Source organism: Elephantulus edwardii, unplaced genomic scaffold, assembly GCF_000299155.1.
Source record: "Elephantulus edwardii isolate Elephantulus edwardi_28Jun2011 unplaced genomic scaffold, EleEdw1.0 scaffold00168, whole genome shotgun sequence".
In the NCBI taxonomy this organism is placed as follows: Eukaryota; Metazoa; Chordata; class Mammalia; order Macroscelidea; family Macroscelididae; genus Elephantulus; species Elephantulus edwardii.
Window position 1 is genome coordinate 3,043,482 of NW_006399918.1, and position 12,306 is coordinate 3,055,787.

General features: G+C 39.1%; 1 protein-coding gene across 1 annotated transcript in view; it reads left to right on the forward strand.

The window, feature by feature from the left end:
- IFI16 (interferon, gamma-inducible protein 16) overlaps positions 1-12,306 on the forward strand; it is a 120,278-nt gene that overhangs the window by 45,307 nt on the left and 62,665 nt on the right. The gene's annotated exons all lie outside the window — the stretch shown is intronic.

Sequence of the window (12,306 nt, forward strand, 5' to 3'; positions counted from 1 at the left end):
AAAGAGACCCAGGAACAGGCTGGATGAAAGAGGATGCACGCAGCAGCCGCTCTAGTTGCTGCTTCTGCTAGTCTGGGCCCTGTTGTACATTCTGAGTATGTTAATTGCCATTTTAGGCCCTGAACTAACTGTGCCGTCTTTATGACTAGAAATACAGTTAGTAATGCCTTTAAATATAACATGATTTGAGAGTTAATTCCGAAAATATCAAAATTATCTCGGAAATTTTGTAAATTTTGTTTGTACTCAATACTAAAATGTCTTAATTAAGAGTTCTCTAGTGATAGAAGATAAGAAGCAGGATGGGCCATCTACTTCCTAAATAGCAAGCCTTTGAGAACCCTATGAACACTAAAGGAAAAGGAAGGATAGTTATAGTAGTGTAGTGGTAGAACCCAGATTGGAAATCAGTTGAAATGAGGAAAAACAATAAGAAACATCCTTTAAAAATTGCAACATGGAATGTAGCTTGAATGCTGGAAAACTGGAAATCATAAAAATTAAATGGGATGCATGAATGTCCTCATATTAGATATTAGTGTTTCAGAGTCAGTCACAGCTTGTTGTGATCCACACAGTCAAAAGCCTTTGCATAGTCAATGAAGCAGATAGACATTTTTCTGGTATTCTTTGCATTCTGCCAACATCCATCTAACATTAGCTATGCTATCCCTAGTACCACAGCCTCTTCTAGATCCAGCCTGCACATCTGGCAGTTTTCTTTTGACATATTGTTCCAAACGTTTTTGGATCATTTTCAGCAGAATCGTGCTTGCATGTGATATCAATAATATTGTTCAATAATTTCCACACTCTGTTGGGTCACCTTTCTTTGGAATGGGAACAAATATAATTTTTTCCCTGTCAGTTAGCCAGCTGGCTGTCCACCAGATTTCTTCACAGGAGTTAGTGAGCACCTCCAGGGCAGCATCTGTTTGTTGAAATATGTCAATTGTTACGCAGTCAACTCCTGGAGCCTTGTTTTTTGCCAATTCCTTCAAAACAACTTGAACTTCCTCCTTCATCACCACAGGCTCTTGCTTATATGTTATTTCATGAAATTCTTCCACAGTGACAGTGTACTCCTTCCATCTTCTTTTAATGTTTCCTGGATCATTTAATATTCTACCCAAAGAATCCTTAAGTATTTCCACCTGTGGCTTGAGTTTGTTTTTAAACTCCTTTAAGCTTGAGAAATGCTGAGCTAATTTGGCCCTTTTGATTTTCTGACTCCAGCTCTCTTTGAGAGGTAAAATCTGTATGTATAGTCTGCATTTATGTTTCTTATAAAAGTTATTTGCAATGAATAAATCATTGAATGTGCAGAATTCAATCATTCTATCTCCAGCCTCATTCCTCTCACTGAGTAAGTGGAAGAGTCATCAACAACTTGCGTTATGCTGATGAGACAACCCTGCTTGCTGAAACTGAGGAGGACCTGAACGCTTTCTGCAGAAGGTCAAGGACTGCAGCCTTCAATATGGATTGAAGCTCAATCAAGAAAACAAAGATTCTCACCACTGGACCAATTGGCAGCACCAGTATGGATGGGGAAGAGATTGAGATAGTTAACAGTTTTAGTTTACTTGGCTCCACAGTCAACACTCTTGGTAACAGAAGCCAGGAAATCAAGAGATGAATTGTACTGGGAAAGTCAGCTGTGAGGGACCTCTCAAGAGTACTGAAAAGCAATGATGTCAGGCTAGAGACTAAGGTGCGTCTGATCCAGGGTATAGTTTTCACATTTGCATGCTATGCATTGGAGAGCTGAATAGTGACTAGGGATGATAGAAAGAGAATTGATGTCTTTGAGATATAGTGCTGGAGAAGAGTGTTGAATAGACCATGTACTGCTAGGAAAACAAGCAGATTTGTCCCGGAGAGGGTGAAGCTGGAATGCTCCTTGGAGTCAAGGATTCTGAATCTTCATCTGACATACTTTGGGCATGTTGCAAGGAGGGACTGGTCCTTGGAGAGGGACATGATGTTTGGGAGAGTGGAGTGATGGCGCAGGAGAGGAAGACCCTCGATGAGATGGATTAATTCTGTGATTGGGGTAGTGGGAATGAGTGTGTCAGAGATGGTGAGGTTGGCACAGGATAGAACGGTGTTTAGGGCTCTTGTGCAGAGGGTCTCTATGAGTCTCAAGTGACTCAATAGGGCTCTTGTACATAGGGTCTCTAATGAGTCTCAAGTGACTCAATGGTACATAACAGCAACAACAACAACAACAACAACAAGGTATTAGTGAGATGAGATGGACCAGCTCTGGCCACTTTGAATCTGACAGTCACATGGTATACTATTCAAGAATGAAAAACAGAAGAAGAGTAGTGTAATCATAGTAAAAAAAAAAGTCAATTTCAATTTCTATCCTGAAATGCAATAATGTGAGTGAAAGGATTAAAAGGCCGCCTGGAAGCTGGGCAACATTCCACACTGACACGCCTCTTGGGGGACATTCCAATGAGCCTGGTGTAAGATGGTTAAAGCCAATCAGGGAAGAGCACAACCCCCAGCTACATCCTACCTAAACGTCAGCTATAACACAACCCACCTAAGGGTCCTAAGGTTCTCTTACATGGGAACAGGCAGAGGGCATCCAATTAATGTCCTCTATGGGGAGTTGACCACTGAATAGAGAGAGTTGACCACCAAATAGATCAGCTTACCTCCCTTCCCCCCCCCAACATAAAACCTTTCTTGTAGCTTTCCCCTGTGGGGGACTTCCCATTCCCACCTCCTCTCTCTGGCCCGGGAGTGTGGAACCCACCCGAGAGCTGATAATAAATACCTTTGTTTTACTGCATTTGGTTCTCTGTGGCCTTTTTTTTACCTCATATGGAAGACCTCTTAACACAACTATTATTTAAATACCTGTTCCTACAGCTAGAGCGAAGAAAAATAGAAATTCAGAATTTTCACCAAATCTTGCAGTACAAAATTGACCAAACATGCAATCAAGATGCATTAATGATAACTGGTGATTGGAATGGCAAAGAAGAAACCAGTGAAAAAGGTATAGTAGTTGGAAAATAAGAGCTTAGTGATAAAAATGAGACTAGAAATAGAATGATAGAATTTTGTATTTATAATGATTTATCACAAATACCTTTTTTAAAGATACAAAGAAAGACGTTGCACATGGATCTCACCTGAGAGATGCATAGGAATCAGATTGACTACATTTGTGGTAGAAATCATTGGAAAAGCTCAATATCAGCAGTCAAAACTAGGCCAAGGGCAGACTGTGGGTAAGATCATCAATTACTCAAATACAAGTTGAAATTGAGATCAAAGAAAATTAAAATTAAAATAAGTCCACAAGAACCAAGATATAATCTTGAATCAATTCCATCTGAATTTTAAAGTTATCTTAAGAATAGATTTGAGGCATTGAACACCAATGATCAAAAAAGGCCTGATGAGTTGTGGAATAACAAGAATATCATCCATGAAGAAAGCAAAATCTCATTACAAAAACAGAGGAGAAATAAGAAAACTGAAATGGATGTCAGAACAGACTCTAAAGATTGCCCTGGAGCATCAAGAAGTCAAACAAAAGAAAAACATGTGTAAATGAAAGAGCTGAACAGAAGATTTCAAAGGGCAGCTTGAGAAGACAAGCCAAAGTATTATAATGGAATGTGTAGAGAGCCAAACTTGGAGAATAAAAATGGAAGAACTCACTCTGCATTTCTCAAGTTGAGAGAACTGAAAAAGAAACTTAAACTTTGTGTCGCAATATTTAGAGATACTGTGTGCAAGATATTGAATGATGGAGGGAATAATCAGAATAACTGTATCAGAAAGAATTGATTGACACTGAAAATTTTCAGGAAGTACCAAATGAATAGGAGTCAATGGTAAGGAAGAAGGATGTAGAAATTGCATTGGAATTGGCAAAAAATAAGACCCCAGGAGTCAATGGGATGCCAACTGACTTGTTTCCATTAAAAGACACAGCCTTGGATGCACTCACCAGTCTATGCCAGGAAATTTGGACGACAGCTGTCTGGCCAATGGAATGGAAGAGGTCTATATTTGTTCTCAATCCCAACAAAGGTCATCCAACTGAATGTGGAAACTATCAGACAATATTATTAATATCAAATGCAAGCAAAATACTGCTGAGTATCATTCAAAAATGCCTAGAACAGTACATTATTAGGGAAATTCCAGAAATTCAAGCAGGATTTAGAAGAGGTCATGGCAGCAGGGATATCATTGTTGATGTCAGATAGTTCCTAGCTGAAAGTAAGGAATAACAGAAGAATGGCTATTTGTGCTTTATTTAGTATGCAATGGCATTTGACTGTGTTGACAGTCATAACAAGGTGTGACTGACATTAAGAAGAATGGAAATCCCAAAGCACTTAACTGTCCTCCTGTGCAAACTATATCTGGACCAGGAGGCTATTGTGCGAACAGAGCAGGGGAACATTGCACAGTTTTAAATTGAGAAGGGACTGCATCAGGGTTGTATTCTCTTTCCATACCTATTCAATCTGTAGGCTGAGCAAATTATCCAACTACATGGACTCTATTAAGAGAAGTGAGACATCAGGATTGCCAGGGACTCATGAATAGCCTGCGTTATGGAAATGACATAGAAGCCTTGCTTGCTGAAAGTGGGGAAGACTTAAAACAGTTTTTGCAGAAGATCCAGGACTGAAGCCTTGATATGAACTGCATCTCAATGTAAAGAAAACAAAGATGCTTACCACTGGACCAGTAAGCAATGTCACAATGGATGGAGAGAAGATGGAAATTGTCAATAGCTTCATCTTACTTGGATACCAGCAGTCAGGAAATAAGGAGAGACATTAAACTGGGAAAATATTAAGTTAGAGACCTTTACAAATTATTGACGAATAATGATGTCAGTTTGAGGACTAAAAGTGTGTGTGACTCAGGTCATGTTGTTGTTGTTGTTATGTGCCGTCGAGTCGCCTGCGACTCATAGCGACCCTATATACAACAGCCCTAAACTCTGCTCTGTCCTGTGCCAATCGCACTGTCTCTGACACTCCCATCCCAATTATCCCAGTCACTGAATCAATCCACCTCATAGAGGGCCTTCCTCTCCTGCGCTGTCCCTCCAACCTCCCAAGCATGATGTCCCTCTCTAAGGACCAGTCTCTCCTCACAACATGTCCAAAGTATGTTAGACAGAGCCTCAGAATCCTTGCCTCTAAGGAGCCACCCGGTTTAACCCTTTCCAGGACAAATCTGTTTGTTTTCCTAGCAGTCAATGGTATTCTCAATACTCTTCTCCAGCACCACAGCTCAAAGACATCAATTCTCCTTCTATCCTCCTTGGTCATTGTCCAACTCTCTGATGCATAACAGGTGATTGCAAAGACCATGGCCTGTATCAGACGCACCTTAGTCTCCAGAGAGACACCACTGCTCTTCAGCACTTTGGAGAGGTCCCTAACAGCAGACTTTCCCATGGCAATGCGCCTTTTAATTTCCTGGCTGCTGGTGCCCAGACTGTTGACTATGGAGCCAAGCAAACTAAAGCTGTGTGCAATCTCAATCTCTTCACCATCCATCCTGATGCTGCCAATTGGTCCAGTGGTGAGAATCTTTGTCTTCTTGACATTGAGCCTCAATCCATATTGGAGGCTGCAGTCCTTGACACTCTGCAGCAGGTGCTTCAGGTCCTCCTCAGTTTCAGCAAGCAGAGTTGTGTCATACACATAAGGCAGATTGTTGATAAATCATCCACCAATCTTGACCCCACACTTCTCTTCATAGAGCCCAGCCTCCCAGATAATCTGTTCTGCATATAGGTTGAAAAGGCATGGAGATAGGATGCATCCCTGGCGTACGCCCTTCCCAATTTTGAACCATGCAGTGTTCCCTTGCTCTGTTCTGACGACTTGCCTCCTGGTCCAAGTATAAGTTTCGCCTTAGAACGATCAAGTGTTCTGGGATTCCCATTCTTCTCAGAGTCAGCCACAGTTTGTTATGATCTACACAGTCAAATGCCTTTGCATAGTCAATGAAACACAGATAGACATTCCTCTGGTATTCCCTGCTTTCAGCCAAGATCCATCTAACATCAGCTACAATATCTCTAGTACCACGACCCCTTCTAAACCCAGCCTGGACTTCTGCTTGTTCTCTGTTGATGTGCTGTTCTAATGGTATTTGGATAATCTTCAGTAAAATCTTGCTTGCATGTGAAATCAGTGGGATTGTTCTGTAGTTTCCACATTCTGTTGGGTCACCTTTCTTTGGGATAGCAACAAATATCGGTCATAGTCTCAGGTCATAGTCTTTCTAATTACTTGCTTTGTATCTGAGCTGGAAAATAAATAAGCTTGCCAAAAAAAAAAGTACCTTTGAGCTGTGATGTTGGAGAGGAGCACTGAACATCCTATGGACAGCCAAGAGAAAAAACAGATAAGTCTTGAAGAGGGTGCGGCCAGAGTGCTCTTTGGAGGCAAGAATGATGAGGCTTTGCTTCACATACTTTGGGCAGATAGCTAGGAGAGGCTATTCTTTGGAGAAAAATATGATGCTGGGATAGAGGGTCGGTGAAGGAGAGGGGAAGACCCTTGACCAGGAGGATTGTTGTGGTGACTTTTCCAATGGGCTCTTGTGTGTCAGGCAGTGTGCGGATGGCATAAGATAGAATAGAATTCAGACCTTTTGTTTATAGGGTCACTAATAGCCATAATCAACTCGACAGCACCTAACAACAATGACAACCATGACAGAAGAAGAATTTATGTCTTTGAGTTGTGTTGCTGGAGAAGAACAATGAATATCCATCCCATGGACTGCCAAAAGAACAGATATGTCTTAAAAAAACTGTAGTCAGAGTGCTCCTTAGAGGTAAGGATGATGAAGTTTTGGTTCACATAGTTTGGGCATGTTATTAGGAGAGGCCATTCCTTTCAAAGGGACATCATGGTTAGGAAGACAGATAGTCAGCAAAAGAGAGAAAGATCCCAAATTAGTTTGACACAAGGACTGCAGCAATCGCTCAGGTGTACCAGAGCTGAAGAGGATGGCCTAGGATATGACAGGATTCAGGTCTGTTGTTCATAGGATCGCTGTGAGTCATATTCGACTTGATGATTCCCAACAGCAACAACAAATGGGAGAATCAGAAACAGATAGCTTACTGAAAGGAATTGGCTTATGCAATTTTTTGTGGTGTTGTTGGATGTTGTTGAGTCAGTATCAACTCATAACTAACCCTCTAGAGAATTTTCAGAGGTATTAAATCCCAAAGGGGGAAATTGCCTGTTTTCTATGGAGTAGTGGGTAAATTTGGCCTCATTCCTTTGAGTTGGCAGTGCAACTCCTTACCTACGAGACCACAAGAACTCATGCGATTAGGAGGCCTGGAAATTTCAATATCCATAGACCAGGTCACAGACTGGAGAATTCTGTTTGCTAACATAATTTGATGCCTAACATAATTTTGTCCTGGAGGGGGTGAAAATAGGCTGCTCCTTCTGAGGCTTTGTCTGGCACACCTTGGGTATTTTTCAAGGAAGGACCAGTCCTTGAAGAGGGACATCATGCTTGGGAGGGTGGAGGGACTGTGTAAGAGTGGAAGACTATTGATGAGATGGATTGATTCAGTGACTAGGGTAATGTGGGTAGGTGTGCCAGAGACAATAAGGTTAGCACAGAATAGAGCAGGTTCCAGGGCTATCACATGTAGGGTTGCTATGAGTTGCAAGTGACTCAATGGCACATAAAAACAGCAACATAAGTGTAAGAAGATTGGACAGTCAGAAAGTTGTAGGTTAGGAGACAAGATGTAGATTGGACAGGCTTGAATCCCTAGTATTGCCGAGGACTGACATTGGGGCTGGAGGAAGAATGAAGGGATAAATAATGTATACTACATTGAAACAGATGAGGGAGAGAACTGTTTAAAAGGGATATACGATTAGGTATTATTGTTATGACAGGAGTCCAGAATGAAAGTAGCATAGTGGAGTGGACTTAGAGGGAGGGATTGAATAACAATGAAAGAACTTTTTCTTTTACTTTTCAAAGAGAAAAGCAAATTGGGGGGAAGAGGTGGACAGGGAGAAAAGTATAACAATGAATGAATGGAAATCCAAAGTCACTATAAACTTTCATTAAAATCAATTAAAAAATAAAAAAGAATGATAGAAAAAGAAAAACAAACAAAAAAACTGAGAAAGTGGAATCCAAGTTCTGCCACAATATCTATGTATTCTGGAAGCAGATCATATTCCAATTAAACTATCTTTTAAATTGATTGATTACATTATGGAAGCTAATTATATTGTTTTGCATTCCATTATGTAACACTATAGTAGATAATCAACCTTACTTAAGCCCAACTGATTTTAATCACACAGTCATAATAGCAATTACACTAGTGTTTGGCCAAACAAGGGAAAACCACAGGCCAGTCACATCAACACACAGAATTAATCTTTACAGTGTTCCTCCACCATCAGCTACAAGTATAATCTTCCTTTTGCTTTGTGGGAGATTTAGTTCCATTCATTTCCAAACTCTCTTTTAGAACTCTTCAAATAGTTTTGTATTATCTCCTTTATAAATGGCTTTCCAACCAAAATTGTCTCAGGAAAAGTCACATATAATTAAAAATACGAAATAATGATAAATCAACTCTATTCTCAATGAATGTAAATATTTCCCAAGATCTAAACATCTAAAATCAAGATCAAACTATTTAAGTCACACTATTTTATTCTGGTTATGACAGGATAGAATGCTCACCATATGTAACAGTATAACTGAGTAAAATACCAGAGTTCACAAATTTTAGACTTTATGCAATAGACAAGGATGAGATTCCTGTGAGAGGATTTCCTGATTGCAGACTAGTAAGTAAATATCAAGCAGAATACAGCAGTCACAGTAGGCATAGGTGGTAAAGATGTGCTGGGATTTGGAGTGAAGGGGACTGTTAAAGAGGACCCTCATTGCCCAAGTCCTGGATTGCATGTCCATAGGTGAAATCATGTGAGACTTACCAGAGAGACTCTATAATGAGGTGGAAAGCATAACACAAGAAAGAAAAAGGTCCTGAGTTGTTCAAGATTACCAGAATAGATATGCATCTTTACCACCTTTGGCATACATCTATTATAGCAGGAAGGTTTCATTTTATTCTAAAGGGCCATTCTCTTGGAAAAAGATGCTTGGCTGTTACTCCCATGCATATTCATTGTTGACTCAAGTAAAAATACAATCAATGACATTGACAATCCTTTTTCTATTTATCAAAATGTTATTTATTGGTCCAGTTGTAGGATATTTTCTTTTATGTTGAAGCACAATGCATGAGCAGTATAGTTTTTGTGATAAATCAATAAACTTTTAAAAAATATATAAACAAGATTATGTCATTCACATATTGTAGCTCTTTGATGAATCTTCTTGCAATAGAGATGTCATTTAATATAGTCATGCTCCTTGGATTCTTTTTCTCAGCATATAAACTGAATGATGTTTCATGGTGTCAAGTTGAGTACAACTCATAACAACCTTAGGAACAAGAAGTCTGAATCCTGAGCCATCCTCATCATTTCCTCATCATTTCTGACATACTTGAGGTAATTGCTGCTGTCATGGTGTCAACCCATCTGGTTAAGAATCTTGCTTTTTTTAGCTAACCTTCCACCTTGCCAAGCCTGATGCCCCTTTCCGAAGAATAGCCCCTCCTAACATATGCACAAAGCATGTAAGACAAATCTTTCCCTGCAAGAAGCATTCTTGCTGCACTTTCTCCAAGAAATATCTGTTCGTTTTTTTGGCAGGTCGTAGGATATCCAGTAATTTTCTCCAACATCACAGCTCAAAAGCATCAGTTTTCTTCTGCCATCTTTAGTCATTGTCCAGATTTCAGATGCACAGCAAGTGACTGAAAATACCATGGTCTGAATTAGGCATATCTTAGTCTTCAAACTGGCAGCACTGTTCCTCAGTAATTTGGAGAGGTCCCTAAGTGGACTTGTCCAGTGTAATTATGTCTCTTGATTTCCTGATTGCTGGTACCAGGCTGTTGATGGTGGATCTAAGTAAGATAATATCATTGACAATGTCAATCTTTTTTCCATCAGAATGTTGCTTATTGATTCAGTGGCAAGGATTTTTGTCTTCTTGACGTTGAGATGCAATCCATATTTAACTCTATGTCTTTGGTCTTCTTCAAGAAATATTTCAAGTCCTTCTCACTTTCACTAAGCAAGGTTATGTCATCTGCATAATTCAGGCTGTTGATGACCCTTCCTTCTATCCTGATGCCACATTCTTCTTCATTTACTCCAGCTTCTCAACTTATTTTCTCAGCCTGCAAACTGAATGAGTATGAAGAAAGGATATAGCCCTGATGCACCTTTTTCTTTACTTTAAACCATACAGTGTTCCCTTGCTCTATTTCAACAACAGCTTCTTAATCTTGGTGCAAGTTTTGTTAGGAGCATAATTAAGTGCTTTGGGATCCTCATTCTTTTCAATGTTAGCCATAGTCTGTATGATCCATTCAGTTAAATGCCTTTACATATTCAATAAAACACAAATAGACATTCTTCTGGTATTCTCTGCCTTCAGCCGGGATCATCTATCTGACACCAGCCAATGATATATCTACTCTATTATAGATTGAATTGGTATAGTGAAAGGATATAACCCAGATGTATTTAATTCTTGATTCTATTTTCATATTTTGATATAACATCTTTTTTATTCCCCAGGCTTGCCTTCTATTAATATTTGAGTCAGTGCGTCATATGCTACCGAAAACAATCTTCACAGCTCTTCTGTTTACATCCAAGAGGGGGCAGTCATGCAATGGTAGCAATTGATAAATCTTCCCAGACATCCTTTGTCACTGCCACCAGCTGGTTGTGGGGAGAAGGATGAGCAAACTCCTGTGCCATTACCTACCTTTGAAATCCTCTCTGGAGGTCAGCTATGAGTTGATTCCTACTGGACAACACAATTGTAAGTACATGAAAGGAGAGAGACTTTAGGGATAAAATTGCACCCATTTTGCAATCTCAGACAAGTAAGAAAATTAAACATTTTAAATTAAAACAAAGAAAAATAACTCTGATTAACTCACTGTCGTCATTTGTATACAGATTTGGCAACCCTGTAAGGAGAGAGCAGAGCCACCACATTGGTTTTCCAAAGTTGTGAGCAGGGTGAAAGGTTTGAACTCTGAACCTGAAAACTACATTAGTATTGTGCTAAACCTAAGGAGAGGGACGCTACAGTTTTAAAAAATAACTTTGAGATTCCTCCCATCATGTTCATAGCTTTCGGTTTCCTGAGAGAGGAAATGTTTTGTTAGATTAACATGTCATTAAAATTCCAGCTGCTTGAGTTCCCGAACAGACACCCATGGGAGTTAGATGAATTATGAATTATATATGAAAGATACAAAGTTGCAACTGTTTTGAAACATGCACTCATGCAACAAAAATATTTTAAAGGAAAAACTCCATTCTATTTTCTTTTCATTGTGATAAAACAGAGTAGGCATTTCATTAGTTCTGTTTTCCTAAGCAAACCAGAAGCTACGAACACTGATGGGAGGAGTCTGAAAGACGTTACATAAAAATGTGACTTTTTCTTTCCTGGAATAGTATGATAGTAAGCATTAGTCACCTTTTAAAGTGTTCTTCGACACTCTTAGGGTTGGTCTTTTTGTTTTTTTCTTGTTATCTTTTGAAATTATTCACTGTACTCAGTGAAATATTTCACCTTATTCAAGCTATTCAGGCAAGCACAGCTTCTCATACAGTTCAGTGTCTCGAGAGCTTTTCTGATTTACTTCCTTCTTTTATAAGCAGTGGTTATAAGACGATCTCAAGACAGAAACTAAGGTGGAAGAAATTTCAAGTTTGGTGAGTTCAGTGAGAATATTTATGGATATATATGTTTGTTATCTAGATTATAAACAGAGAATTCCTTTTGAAATCTCTGGGTAAGAAAAGCTCTGATACCAAGTTCTGTTTAGAAGGAAAAGGACTGATATTATCCTCAATCAGAAGAGTGAAAACAGCAGAAGTTTCATAATTCTATATGAAATGTGCATTTCATATTTCTCTTAATGTTAAATAAAGCTTGTCATTTCAGTTTGCTTATTATGTTGATTGACCATTGTACTGATTATTAAGAAAAATTTGATACTATTTTATCAAGTTTTTCCCTATATCTCTCTAAGGATAAAATATATAATTTTTTATATAAATAAACTAAAAATATATTCATATGCATACATGGGTGCATATATGTGTGTTTGTCTCCTCCTATATAATTTAT